The following is a 15457-nucleotide window of genomic DNA, read 5'->3' on the forward strand; positions in this document are numbered from 1 at the left end:
GGGTTTTGTCGGAATCGGTCATCTCGAGGGGTAACTACTATCACGCTTACGCAGCGAAGGACGGCGAGGTTTATGAGCAAAGGTAACCAACGTGCTTACGTGATGAAGAACGACTAGTTTACAAGCAAATTAGCAAAGATCGTCAAAGCTCTTGCCCTAAGGGACCCGTCAGGGTGTGAAACGTCGCCGGACATGCCCCAGGTTGACCAGCAAGCCTTAGGACGCCATCAATGGTCATGAAGATCATAGATGAACAACATGAGGAGGTTGGAAAAGAGAATTAGGGTTTGAGATAAAAAGTAGATGCATGGTTGATTTGTTCGATTCGGTGTCTCAAATCGGCCATTTATATTTATAGGGTGGGAGTTCTGTACTTATTAGGAGTCGAAACCCTTACATATTCATTGTCAAAATACAACTCCTAGCTTGAATTGGCCTGTTTAAACCAGTCTGACCGCCCCTGGACCGGTCTGACTAGTCACACTCGGGTGCAGGTCTTACCGGAGGCATAACTTCTTCATCGAGACTCTAAATTGGATGTTCCATATATGCATTTCGATCATCTCGACGAGATCTATGCAATGGTGCAGTACAATTGGAAATTTGACAATGTTATCCAAACTGGTCTGACCAGTTTACATGCTGACTGGTTAGCCCAAATTGTCTAGCAAACCTCGGTATTTGCCAATTTTGAGTGTCAACATATGCACCATTGTTTCTTGATAAAGCTTGCATACCAAGAAACATTTCTTAAAGCCAAAACTACACTGAAACAATGATAAGCACCTATGCACCAATCACACCTTGTCTCTTGTCTCAAACGATGAAGGAATCCGATTAACCACATATATTGATTTGACTCAAGATGATGGTTTCACCAAGAGATTTTGCTCTATGTCTCTTTTGTAACACTAGAATGGCACACCCTATCACGAGTTCCACTCGGTGCCTCACAAATCTTTCAGCTACTTAAGATTAAATTATATAGATAGTCCATGAGGTATAATTTCAAAAATATGACAACTTGGATACGTAAGAATGCAAAGAAATAACAAAAGAGGATAAGCTGGCAAAGTTCACCAGAGAAAGTAATTCATGACAAACGTCTCGCGCAAAGAACCTATGTAGCATCACAGGTATTAACTTATCCTAATATTATCGATATATCTATCTACGGGACTCTACAGCCTATTGGTTTCTATCTAGCCATATGTTATATATTCTGATGAGCATTGGTAGCTACTAAAATTTTAGCTAGTATCTCGAAATATCTATCCAAATAAACATGAAGAGTACTAACAAAGCATGCTTAGATCATGAGCCATGATACTATGAGGACAATGCAAAGCAGTACTGCAGTAGGTCACACAACGTCATTTGCACAACCATGTCACCTCCTGGGGGCAAGAGCGGGCAACAACGTAGCGAAATAGCACTGTTCGCTTATACGGTCGTTTATACGATGTGTAAACGCTACTCGATGGGTAGCAGTGTAGGCCAATTAGCCGTGTAGAGCCGTATAAAACCGTTTTGACCATTTACAAGGCCGTCTAGACGGACGTATATTCCGACTATTTGCTACACGGTGGGTGACCGACTGTTCATCATTTAACATTTAGGCTAAATAGAGGTAGGCCAGCGCCAGGCAAACCTACTAGGCCGTGCACCTGGAACATTTGTGCTTGGTTGGCTTTTAGCCTCGGTGGGCATGCAGCTGGCGTGAGTTCGATTCCTCGAAACCACACATGCGTCGCTCGTTGGGTATATCCAAGATGTCTTTTACGCTGCACAATACGACCATATACTACCATCTGGGAAGGATCGTATGTAAACATCGGACGGTTGAGATTAATCTATACTACTGAAACACTAATTAGTAGTATGAGGTAGTATATCCAGGTAGTATAAGTATTATAGGGGTAACATTGGAAAGATAATAATTGATACTTATTCATTTATATTACTTTTTTTCTTTCTATTTTTCTTTCTTTTGTTTTCTCGTTCATTTCTTCTCTTTCCTGCTCCCCTATTGGCGCTTAGGGTTTCCCAGGGCTGATGCTCGCCGCCGACACGCCTAGGGTTCCCCAAGGCCGATGCTCGTTGCCGACCCTTCGGTACCCACCATGGAGGCGGCCCTGGGAGGAGGGCAGTGAGCAAGTCGCCCCTAGGGCCGATTTTCGCCGCCGAGAAGGATTAGTGGCGGCGGATCCAGGGAGGCGCCCTAGAATGAGGGCGGGCAGCGGGTCACCCCCAGAGCCAATGCTTGCCGCCGAGAAGAATTCGTGGCGGCGGATCCAGGGAGGCGCCTTGGGAGGAGGGCGGGCAGCGGGTCGCCCCCAGGGCCAATGCGCGCCGGGCTTGCGGTTCGCGCCCCCACTCGGCAGCGGGTCACCACTAGGCAGGCGGCTCGTCCTTTCGTTTACCGGCATTGGGGGCGAAGGGGCGGCGCCTCGCAGTGATGGCTCCACCCGCCGGCCACCGGCACTATTGCGAGCCGAGGGGTGGTCATGCCGCTGGCCGCGGTCGCCCGTCGCCTCCCACTACTGGCCATGGGTCAACGCCCGGATGGCCACTAGTGACTGGCCCACGGTAGCAGCACGACAAGGGCAAGGAGCAGGGGGCACCCTGCATCGCATCCCAATTCGGCATCTCGGCAATGGATCCCCGTTGACCAATTGGAAGTATTGCTCCTCTTTCTCTCCACTCTGGTTTCTGTTAGGCCTTGCAATGTTTTTTCACAACTTGTACACTGCCCATGAAATTGCCATTATCCATCTTGGTGAAAACAATCTCTGTCCAGTCATTACTTCCTTGTGCATTCAGGGGTCAGGATCTCTGCATCATGTGCAGAGCTTGTTGCTCAACTTTTAAATTATGTTGAGCTACTTGCTTATCTGAGCAGGTTTTAGTTTAGTTTGCTATCTCTTTTGAGTATACTACTATAGTATGCCATTTGCATGATCTACTCATGCAGGCTGATAGGCTAATAGTTCAGAATTTCATTTGTTTGGGATAGCTTTAGGGAACTTATTTGATATTGATCTTGCTGGTTTTGCAGGCTATAAAAATTCTCGATGATTAGATGAACTGTGACATTATATAGATTGCTGAACTTGTAAGGAATAAGGTAAGCCTCCTTTTTCATCATTCAACTTTACGCATCTCCATAGAAATACATATCCCTGGGAGAACAATGTATAGAACAATTTTCTATTGGTAATAACATACAAAGTTTGAAGTTGAAATAAACAGAAGCATGGATTTAATTCTATCTTTCCACGTCTTCCAGCATGTAGGTCTCCTCAGCATCGGTAGATTTGTAGCTAGGACTCCCTTTCTCCTTGTTCCACAGATATTCAACCAATATGACTGCTAGTTTGAGCCTAAAATTAGTAATATCCTTCTGCGCATTACCAATAGAAATAGTGGTTAACTTGTAGTGTTAGATGGGGCATAGATTGGTACGTATTATTTGAACATTGAAAGAAGGTACCTGGGTGAATATGTTGGCCAATCTACTTCTTGTCCAAAGCTCCATGAATTTCAGCATGAATAGCCCACACGATGTGCTGTTAGAGTAGTTTTTTTTTGAAAGCTAGGAAACAACAGTGTGACATCTGATTTGTTTGCCAAATTCAAAATGTGCAACTTACCCGTCGGTCTGCATTCTACTGTTGGTGCATTCGATGACATGCCACTATTTGAGCTTATTAACACCCTTCCACTTTGTATTTGTCTCCATCTTTAGTTTTGCTAGGTGGTTGATATAGTTGTGCAGCCCTTTCCTTTGAGACCATTGAAATCATCAACAGTTGAGGAAACTTTTTTTTTTTGCTAGTAACTATTATATGTAGATTAGTCACCTACCAGTTGCTGCAGTTCAGGACGATGGCTGCTGGGACCCAATGAGTCAAGTACCTGTATGACACCCTTGCGTCCATTGACCATCCGCCAGATACCAATGTGTGTTCTTAACATTATTTGGAAAGAAGACCTAAAAAATTGGTAAGTTACAATTTTCTGATGTTTATTAAACTTTAGGAAACATCAATATCAATCCTACCATATCGTGCTAGAGATAAGTTAATGTATGAAGTACTCGAAAGCTTTTCTCATTTTGATCATTTAATGTAGTGGTGCTATCGTCATGCATCATGGTCGAGAAATATGTTGTCTCTAGATAGGCATCTCCGTCCTGTCTTGTTTAGATACTAGGCTTTGCTTTTAGGATACGGATATATGCATTTATAACCTGTAATCATAAATTATACACAGTTAGTCGGGTTGTAGGAATAGGAAAATATTTTGTGAACGTTCAGGTACAAAGAAGTTTGTAGCAGGAATTGCATATCCTCTTTTCTTGCACTGTAAATACCAATATCAACCAATTGTTTTTTCTCTGATGTTGAGGTGATGTACTGAATAGTGGGCATGTCATCTGCATTGCACAAGTAGTCTACTAGAAAATATAAATAACTTATATTAAATGATGTAGGAAAAGACTAAGGCGCATAAAATATTTACCTTCTGAGGTCGTATACGTCGGCAGTGGTGCTTCAGGGATCTCTATAACCTCGGCATCTTCTACCTCCTTGTTGCCCTTGTTAGTTTTCTTACGTTTTGAGGTTGTATTGTACTCAAAATTGGCATCTGTATGTTGGATGTTTTTTTTTCCTTTTTGAAGTTCTTGCCTGCAGATTTGGTTGTACAGATCATCCTGTATGTTTTGGGCAGGTGGGTCTTTCTTATCGTCTTCTTGTACATCGGTCGAGGATGGTTCTATTTCCCTTGATTTCTACAATTCATGTTGAAGTGCCTCAAATTTTCACGGACCTAGAAGATTACTCATGGTATGTGGAAAAATATTATAACATTCTTACCCATTTGTCTTCTTTGAATTCGTCAAATCATCTGTTCATTGTTGCGAACCCCTCATCAACTTTTTTTTGCTAGTTTGCCGAGTAGTACTTCAATTTCCTGGAGTTATTTGGAATTATATGTGCTGAACCAGTTGTGCTGCATGTGAAATAGGTTAATAGTATTACCTTGACATTTATTATATTCGATTGCTCCTAGTCGGATTCCATGTCTGCACTATTGTTTTGGGTGGTGTTGCATGGTCTGCTTTTTTAAATTGGAATTGTGATGTCTTCAACTACCTGAGTTTAGATAAAGAATTTTGTTAGGACCAAAACATATTTATATACAATAACTTTATACATAGGCAAGTGGAATCAAGTTGTACCTCTCCTCCAAATTGGCACTTCCGCGCTAGTTTGCATCGTTCTTTGGCTCGCTGTTCATCCCAATATTGCATAAGTGGTGGATCGAAATCGGAGTGTCTTGGTGTAGGGTAGGTATGAGACATAGCTTCTCCCAGTACCAGACCTTAAGGTCAAAAAAAACTTATCTAGGACATACTAGCCATAGAATTATTTTTAAAGTTTGTAGAATTGGCATACCTGCAAAAGAACTAGATTCCCTTTCAGATTTGATGCCTTGGCCACCTTGTATTCCCTTATGCTTGCGATCAAGAAATTGAAAACCAGGCTGGTCCAGTTGAGGTTCTTGATATTTTTCACATTTTCAATAAGGCCAAGATAATCCGAGTTGACATATGGTTGTAGTGTTGGGCACAAGTAGAAACCAATAGTGTACAGAACAAATATGCGAACGAAGTCATCGCCATGCGAGTTGTTGCTGTTGAAATAATCCCTCAACGAATTTGAAGAGATTTTAGATTCATCTTTCCATGTGTATTTTTTGAACAAACCAGGTACATGCTTTCGTGGAGGTTCCTTTATTTCATCGCCTTGGGCTGGCGGGCCGAGTATATGATGAACATCCTTCATACTTAACTTGATTCTCTTTCCATTTATGATGAACTCTTCAGTGTCGATGTCGAAACTGTCGGCAATGTCTTTGCATAGATCTCTTCTAATCTCTAGTTCTTTCAACTTTAGTAAAGAACCAAACTTGCTTCATTAACGACACCATTCTGATCTGGACTAGTAGTTTCTGAGAGCATTTACATGTTCCCTGCATTAGAAAAGGATATTGCGTGCTGTCAGAAACTGAGTTTAGCTTATGTATTGTTGTTGACTTCACAAAAAATTAAATTCCTGACATGGTCTAGTAATATATATTTGTGGTAAGATGGTATGCAAGTTGATGTCATGATCTGATAACGCTTCAAGAAGCCACACATAGGATAGATTAGTGTCATCCGACAATATACTGCAATCGAATACAACCATACTCTGATGATGATTGACTCCTATGAAAGGGACAAATGGAAGATTGTACCGGTTCACACGGTACGTGCTGTCGAATACCACCACATCTCCAAAAACACCATAGTCCATATGAGATTGTGCATCCGAGCAGAAAAGGTTCCTAAGCCTCCCTTCTGCATCCAAACTATACTTAAAAAAAATTCTGGGTCTTCCTCTTGCATCTGATGCATATGATTCATCACGAATTCTGCATCATTTCCTTGTACCTTTCCCTTATTCTGCCTCGAAAAAAAAATTGTACAGATCCTACGAAAGAAATCCAGTCTCTCCTGGACCACCGTGGCTTGTGTCCATGACATCCATGATCCGGTATGGACGAAGCCCACCAAGCCCCAGCTCAACTACCTCCGCCTTCTGAGGATCATTAAGCACTAGGTGCGACCGCAAAACAAAAGCATGCTCTGGTTTAGCAAAGGGATGCGAATGCACATCCACAAAATCAGTCACATATCATATGCCACTGCTTTCACTCCTCTGCACATCAAGCCTGGCGTTACATCCACATCGGGTCAGGGCATGTGGCTGTCTTTTCTGATCCTTCCTTTCAAAATGCTTCTCCGATCTGTATCTTTCAAATGTACAAATCTCCTCCATGTCACCTCCTTGGTACTAGGCTTGTACCTGACCCTATCCTTCCTGACACTAAATCCTTTATGGAATGCATAAACATTGTAAAACTCGAAGAAATCTTCCTCTGTATTAAAGGTCTGATTTGCCACATAGTTATATTCTTCAATTTCCACCATGCTAACGTACCGTTCGCCTCCATTCAGTGCCCTTCTGGAATAAAAAAAAGGATCACATCCATTTCAAGATTTAATCAGTAACAAAAAAAAATTACAAGTGCTGATGGATTTAATCCTTTATGGATTTATTCTTGATCATACATGGCCTTGACAGCATGTAGGCACACACAAGCGCTTAAATATTCATGCTGACTTGTCAACATTGAAAGGTTCAAACGTTTCTGTTTCTTAAACAAAATACTAGGATTTCAAAGACCTATATGAGTACCAATACTATCAGGTGATAATGGCTGCCTACCTTTTACAAACATGATGAACTGTAACAATACAGCAGAAAAAATTGCTTATCTTAACAAATACAAAAGAAATTCAAACTAAATCTGTGGCACCAACATGTTCTTAACTGCAAATTGAAAATTGTGTCCTAAGGCCTATTAATACTGTTATCTAAACTACTAATGATTCTGGAATCAAAGATTGGTGATATAAGAAATAGAGGAACAAATTAAGGACTCATGCCATCAATATATTCATCCATAAGCAAATCAGAATTTTAATTGACACTGCACCAGCAAATCAGAACACATTCATCCATGGACCGTACGACGAAAGACAAAAGGATGCAGAGATCAGTTACGCAAGTGCCAGGAGGCGAGCTAGGCGGCTAGCGTTAGAGGCGACTACCTGCAGCGCCACGTGCCATAGCCAGGAGGCCGACGGCTCCCGTGCGCGGTGGCGCAGGAACGAGTGGGTGGCACGAGGCACACACCAACGGCGAAGGCCACTTGCAGATCTGACTTGGCCGCGGCGTAGTACAGCTCCCCCATAGTGGTGCCGAAGCCCACCCACGCCATGGTGGCGGCGGCGCAGTCAACACGCACCTCGTGGATGCCAGCACGTGGAGGTGCACGCTGTGGCGGCGGCCGCAGAGGACGTGGCAGGCGTTGGAGGCATTGACGGTGACAGGCGGCGGCGGATGTGGTGGTCACGAGATGCACGAGGGGGGCAGGAGGAGGCCTAACGACAGGAGGCGGCGAGTCTCGCAAGTCAGGAAGGAGACGAGGCCACGAGGGGCGGCGGCGGGCCGAAATGGAGGGCTGAAATGCAAAATATCTAAAATTCTTCTTAATTTATATTCAATTGCTAATGACAATTTCACCCTTTGGATGGATGGTTAGATCTCTTATACTACATACTACCACGTGATAGTATTGTGCACCATAAAAAACCTCTATCCGAAATCAATTTCGTTGCCTCTCACGCATGAAGCCATAATAGTAATGCGTTACATGCACGTCATCTTCTATATGAGTGTGTAGATTTATTTGTATATGCGGGGATAGAGTGAGTGTGGTGTGTAGAGTTGGTGTGTGTTCATGCATAAGAAGATACTACACCTATACCAGATGAGATGAGATGCTTAAAAAAAGTCCAATAATGGGTAGCATGTATGTGTGCACGCACGATAGGAGACGCATGGATTGCCAGTTGCGGCTTCACCCCACTCCCTAGCCTTCTCGATCCAGCATCATCTCAGGTCAGATGCCCATATTCCTGCCCCATCCGCTCATTGCCTTGAGCCACAGTTGCTGCAAGTAGGGACAACAGGAGTAGTGTGGTTTGAGGATTTGAAAGTCTGCAGTGGATAGAAAAGTTGTCAAGCTGAAACATGTGTCAGCAACCTAGCTGGGCCGGCCATCCTGGAGCCTCGCGAGTAGGTAAAAGCATGACCCATCAAAAATATGCTTTTACCTCCTCGGGAGTCGGGATGGCAAAAATCCCCGTGGAGGCGGGGATCCGCCCCGAATTGAACGGGGACGGGGCTGAAATCTGCCCCGCGGGGCTAATGGGGCGGGTCCTCGAAATAGGGTCGGGGTGGGGCGGATCTAATATTCCCCCGCGGGGTTCCATCGGGGCCCGAACCAGAGTATATTGTATACATTCGGCCCATAAATCGGCAGCCCGATAGCCCACCTATCCAAGCATCTATATATTCTACTTTTCCCTGGAACCCTAACCTGTCCACCTCCCGTCACCATAAGCGGCGGCCGCCACTACCTTCTCCAGTCTCTACTGTGCGTCTGCTGAGGTGAGAGCGCAAGGGGATGCCAAGGTGCCGGCGATGCCGTCCATCACTATCGGCCATCATCGTCTAGCTGGGGTCATCGCAATCCAGGCGGTAAACTGCAACTCGTCACCCAAGACAGCCCCATCGCAGTGCCATCCTCCATACCTTCACTTCTGACAACATCTACCGCTTGAATCCTTGATCCGTGTGCTTGAATCCTTGATCTGCTAGTGATATATTCTTTGTGTTTACGAAATGATATTTAAAGATGTCTAGATTCTACTGTAGTGATGCATCGTCTTCTGTCCTGATTATGCCGTTCTGCTTTTCAGGACTTCGATTATTGATTGCTAAGTGATGGAGGGATTTTGGATGGCGGCCTGAGAATTAAGAGCTGGAACAATTTTAGCTAGCAGCCTATCTTATTTGAGCAATATTGTAAATCTGTAATAATCTAATAAATTTTTGTTTATTTTCTTGGCTAGTTAAATACTCGTTGTGATGATTCTGGTGAGATTTTTTGTTGGCACGTTGTTTTCCACGGGCCCCTGACAGATTTCGGGGACCCGACGGGGATGGGGACGGGGAAGCTTTTTCCCCCGATTAACATATCGGGGCCGGGGCGAGGCTCTTCATTTCGGGGACGGGGGGCACTTCCCCGGCCCCGCCCCGTCCCGTTGCCATCCTGACTCGGGAGGCTCCATCTTCGCCCCTGATGGCAAGGAGGGCTGAGCGGATGCGGGAATCGCCCCCTGTGCTAGCAGAGGGAGGTGGAGGAGCGAAGGTGGTGCTCGTGCAGTCGTGCGAGAGTGGAGGCATGCGTGGCTAGCACGGCGGGAGGGTGTGGGGCCGCTGCGAATAGGGATGGGAGCAGAGGTGTTTCTGTAAAATACAAACAAGTCCCAAACAATGATGTGCTCATCATATTCTCGTCTTCATGTCGAAACGAAAATCTAGATAAGAGGTGTTTTAAAAAATATATGAGACTTTGCTTCTGTTTGAGGTGGGTGTGTTGATCTGTGATTTTATTTCTAAAACACTGAAGGGTCTTTTTGTAAAAGAGCTTGAGGACAACTAGCGGCCGCAGAAGTGATGAGCGGCAGCAGTCTTTAATTTACCCGACGAAAAAATAGCATCCGTAAGGCTACAGGGAGAGGGCTCTCCAGATGCCGAGAGCCCTCTACCCCCATCATCCTATATGTTATATGTAAGCCATAATGAGCACATGCAAATCGATCTCAACATTAAAAAACCAATGATTCTCCAACCACACATCCAAATCAAAATCCGATTATACTATTATATTCATTTTAACAAGAGCTTCAAAAAAAGATCCCACTTGAGTATGTTTTTGCTTGGAGTGGTGAAGTTACTTTTTTTAAAAGAACCTTACTTCCTCTGCATATAAATTAGTCACAAGTTACTTAACGTCATGTACACTATTGACAAGTTACTTCCCGTCGCAACTGGAAAGTTACTTTTTCTAAAATTAATATGCTACAATGTTACTTTTCATAACTTTCATGAAGTATAAAATTTACTTTTCTTAATAAAGCATGGATAAAAAGTTATTTTTTCTAATATTCATGTACTACAAAGTTACATTCATATAATTTTCACGAAGCGCAAAGTTACTTTCTTTAACACTAAAGTCCTCAAATTATTTTTCAGATAAATAGAACAACTTTCCTTTTTTGGAATCTGATGTGATTGGATATTTTATTTTTAAGAAAGTTTAAGGACTCTCCTTTTAAGACTAAATGGAGAGGCCTCTCCATTTAGATTTTACATATGGAAAAAAAGCTGAAACAAGAAATATCAACATACGTGTTGCTGCAAAATTCGGTGTGGTGTATCTTCCAGAGCACGACACTCTAAGGCATGAGATCTCTGATTATCTTCGGTGCAAGTCCTGCTCTTTAGGTTCGCGGCATGCCAATAAATTTGACCTGTAACTGACAAGAAAAAGAAATTTAATCAATAATTAACAGAGAACCTATCAAAAGGTGTTCCAAATTGTTCCACAAAAATAATAACGGCTAAGCAGCTTGATAAACCATGGGGGTCATCGGCTATTGAGCCCAATCTTATATGACAGATGTATTTATAATAGATTCAACTATAAAAAAACATATAACTCATTAGATTTAATTTACCATCACCATTAGTCAGATCGGACCTAATAGAGACATCGCTAATAGCTAGGGCGATAAATGAAATAGAACTTGCAGATGAATCTAATTACAAAAGAATTTCTTATCAATTCGTAACGGTGATCGGATAGAATAGCTGATTTACAATCCAAGCCTTGATAGATCATATCATGCCAACGAATCTAACTTAATATAATCGCCCACGGACCTAACCGAGATAGTATGGGACAATAAAAATAGGTTACACGAGTCAGCCGTGATAAGATTTGTTAGGACAGTGGTATATGATCTGATCAAGAAATATGAAACGAAGATCGGTGAATCTATTGGCTATTACAGATCAGCAGGAAAAAGGGTTAAACAACAGCCGATAGATCCTTTATCAATGTTGGATAAATTGTAAAATCTTTCAAAAGCTCATAAGAGGTTAGACCTAACAGAGACAGTCTTATGAGCAATTACAAGAAATCAACAACTGGTAGATAAACTAAACTAAATTATTGCAATGCACCAGTAAATAAAGTTTAGCAAACCTAATAAAGATGATACTTACGAGCAAATCGGAGGTTGGACCTAACCGTTGCAGGCCTATTTACCAAAGAATACGCCGAGTTCTACTCCACTTCTACTCCTAGGATTTGGCATGACACCGAGAAGAAGTTGTATTGATGTGTTGGATTGTAACTTACAAAATCCTAATGTCTGCCATTTATAACCTGAACTAGGAATCCTAACTTAACACGACTTTAACAAACTTGTTCCAAAAGAAAATAAAAAACTACAATATTTTCAAGATAATTCCCAACAAAATCGGACTCCTAGATTTTCTGATGATGATACCCTCTCATTTGAGCTGTGACCTGCCGATGGCCCCCTTTTGACCAATCCTTAACTGCACCTTGACTGTACTAGCGTTAGCTTTGACAAGGCCTCCAGTAATCTTGTACCGAATGGGCCATCGGCCTTCTTGTAAATTTCTCCATCGGCTCAAGTTATCCTACCAAAATTATAGTTGCAAAATTTTAGCATCAACAATATGCAACATTCAAAAATGTGTACTACCTCTACAAACCGAATCAAGGATAAATTCCCACAACAACATTTTACTATATGTTCATGTGACATTCATCAATTGCAAGAGAAAATTATCACAGCAATCAATGTATGGTACGGCAACATCCATCCATAAATCATAATCGCGGCATCATCAGAGAATAATTACAACATCAAAAGTCTAATAGAAAATTAGCGTATAGTTAAGTCTTTTCATTGGAGGCGCAACATTCAAAATCATCCAATACAACATCTCAAAATCTCATTTGCAACACTAAAAAACAATAATTACAAAATTATAAATTGGTCGATGCAACATAAGAAAAAAATCTACATCCTCTCTTCACCTTCCCTACCTACCCCTTGGCCAGCTTGGGGGCAGAAGGAGCGCGAGGCATGGTGCCGGGATAGGGAGCAGGAAGAGCTTGGTCTTGGTTGATGGACATGGAAGAAAGAGCAACACACCCAGCGGCTGTACCAGGATAGATGTGCAGCGGGCGCGAGAATAGGATTACCATGTGTGTGCGGTAATCGCCATGATCGTGCAAGTGTAAGAGCATAGCAGCACGATGCGCACTGCATACCATTTAGTGCTAGAGAAGTAGCAGTTCGTATTTCATCAAACGACAACCATGTAGACGAATCAATCCCATGCTTGGAGAGAGAGAGAGAGAGAGAGAGCAGGAGGGGTGGATACGATTGGAGTTTGGAGAGATGAGAAGATCACTACTCTGGTGATAGATGGGCGCATCACTGCCCATTACAAAACCAGTGGTGGTCCCCTATTATAAAACAAAACCGCATTGTTCTGCGCCGTCGCTGCTGCTCGGTACGCGTCACGCTACCACTGCCCCGCGTGCTGCTCCATGTGTCACCGTTACGCAGCCGCTGGTGGTGCCACTCCATGTGCCTCCGCGGCCCCACGCGCTCACCGGCCTAGGGGAGTTGGGCGTTGTAAGGAGAGAAGCGGGGGGAGGGGTGGCACCGTAGGGAGGGAAGAAGGGGAGGGGAGGGGCGACGCCATAGGAAGGAAAGAAGGGGAGGGGAGTTGGCTACCAGACGAGCAGGCTGGGATATGAGAAGCGAGAGGGAGAGGGAGTGGGAGATAATGAAAAAGAATAAGAATGTGTCATCTCTGTCGTGTTGTTTCATGACCTGGCAGTGATAGTGGGCATAACTACGGGGTCGTTGGATCATATTTCAACCCGTGGGTGATACTTTTCAAATCTATCACCGCCGGTTCGTATTACGACCTGGTGATGATGCCCAGTACCACCGTGGGGTCTAAATGAAACCGAAAGTGATAGTCTATCACCGCCGGTTCATTTGGAACCGGTGATGATAGGACGTTTGCAATAGCAAGTTCTGTAGAAGTGAATGATGCGTAGGAAGTAAAACAGCGGACAAATGCTGAGGACCAATGGTGGTTACTCTTTGATGATGAGTGACTGACAATATCATGTGGATTTAGTGTATTGAGAGGATCTGAAGATGCCTAGAGGGGGGTGAATAAGCTAGATTTGAAATTAAAGCACTTAAAAATCGGATTAGTAACAGGTGACCCGGATTGTCCGGGGTTATGTCCGGACACTCCGGACTGTCTGAACTATCCGGGTGAAAACCCGGACTATCCAGGTCATAGTGCAACGTGCTAAGAGAACAGATAAATGAGTATGAAACTTGAATCAAATAAACTTGAAGTTACCAAGAGGTGCTTCTAAGACTATTCTACCAGACAAGCTTGATAAGAACCTTGTAGTCAAGTAGATCGACCTCAAACCGTAACAAAGTCAACTTGCAAACAAATATCAAGTAAAACAAGTAAAGCAACAACAAGTGACCCAGGATTTGTTTCTCGAAGTTCACACCTGAAGGTGCTACTTCTCCATTGAGGAAGAGTTCAAGAGACGGTGCTCAAGAACCCCTATGCTCCTCACCCAAGGGCGAGACCAACGCTCAAGCCCGATGTCACTTACTATGAATTCCTCAGAGAGGAATAAAGCTTACACACTTCCTGTGGAGCTCACAATGCAGCTTGAGCACTCACGAGCATGCCTAGATGTCTAGGAACTCAAAGCTCCAAGAGTAATAGACTTGAATCCGCAGGCTCGACGAAGAACTAGTTCTCAAGGGTTGGAATGGATGCTCACTAGCTCAAATCTCTTCTCTTGCAAGTCTCTTACTTGAATCCCTCAAGAAATCTCTCAAGAATCAAAGGGAGGAAGTGAGAGAGCTTGTTCTAGGGTTTGGACCTGGTTAGGTTCGAAATGGGCAAGAGGTAGAGTGACTGAAGGGGTAAGAGGGGTATTTATACTCCTCACACTGAAAAATAGTCGTTGGGAAAAAAGGTACCCGGACACTCCGGACATTTGGACTATCCGGGCTGAAGTCTGGACTATCCGGACTCAACTCACAATCTCACTCACGGCTGCTTCTTTGTGGATTTTGTGTGACAAAGATATCTCGTTGGTTTTGTTTATATTCCTTGAGCACTAGAACCTAGTCACAACCTTCAGATCGACGTCCCCTTGATAGTACGGCGTTCCTAAACTCAATTCATAAACCGAAAATCTAATTCAAGAATTTATATCCAATACCGCTTTTCCATTTCCTTTTTGAGGGGCGTACTTCATCATTCTTGATCGCTTATCCAACCGTAGCTTCTGCACACATGCTTAGATAACACATTAAATGTACATGGTTTTGTCGTCAAACACCAAAACCCACTTAGGGGCCTAGATTCCTTTTAATCTCCCCATTTTTGGTGATTGATGACAACCTCATGTACTTCATTTGATAATCAAAAATGAATGTAACTCACTAGTATATAAAGAGCTCCCCCTAAAGATATGCTATGAATTTGAAATTCAAATTTGACTTCTCAAACATCAAATAATGGCAAAATGATACAATTCAAGTCGCTCTTTATATAATATCTTGTGGGGTGAGTGTGTGTGCGCTAAAGAATCAAAAGAGAATGCATATGACAAGTTATGCATGCAAAAAGTTGTGTTTGCATCCAGACACCCGTACTATCCGGACCTGAAACTCGAATTGTCCGGACTTGGCATGGCAAAACACAAAAATAGCATTCACCATTTCAAATTCTAAGAACCACACTACCACATATTTGCCTTAAAA

At 43.2% G+C, this 15457-nt stretch overlaps 2 long non-coding RNA genes across 6 annotated transcripts; both read left to right on the forward strand.

The window, feature by feature from the left end:
• Positions 1–1986: 1986 nt before the first annotated feature.
• LOC120691617 lies at positions 1987–6167 on the forward strand. 5 transcript variants are annotated; one of them, XR_005682315.1, is made up of 5 exons: positions 1987–2681; positions 3059–3127; positions 3749–4005; positions 4496–4850; positions 5777–6167. It is a non-coding gene; the product is annotated as an uncharacterized LOC120691617 (long non-coding RNA). The 5 variants fall into 5 exon arrangements; XR_005682317.1 differs by having other exon boundaries at positions 3871–4005; XR_005682318.1 differs by having other exon boundaries at positions 3885–4005.
• A 2884-nt stretch (positions 6168–9051) lies between these two features.
• Positions 9052–9615, forward strand: LOC120691120. Its single transcript, XR_005682111.1, has 2 exons — positions 9052–9340; positions 9443–9615. It is a non-coding gene; the product is annotated as an uncharacterized LOC120691120 (long non-coding RNA).
• Positions 9616–15457: the final 5842 nt, after the last annotated feature.

The sequence above is a fragment of the Panicum virgatum genome, chromosome 9N (assembly GCF_016808335.1).
Source record: "Panicum virgatum strain AP13 chromosome 9N, P.virgatum_v5, whole genome shotgun sequence".
NCBI lineage: Eukaryota > Viridiplantae > Streptophyta > Magnoliopsida > Poales > Poaceae > Panicum > Panicum virgatum.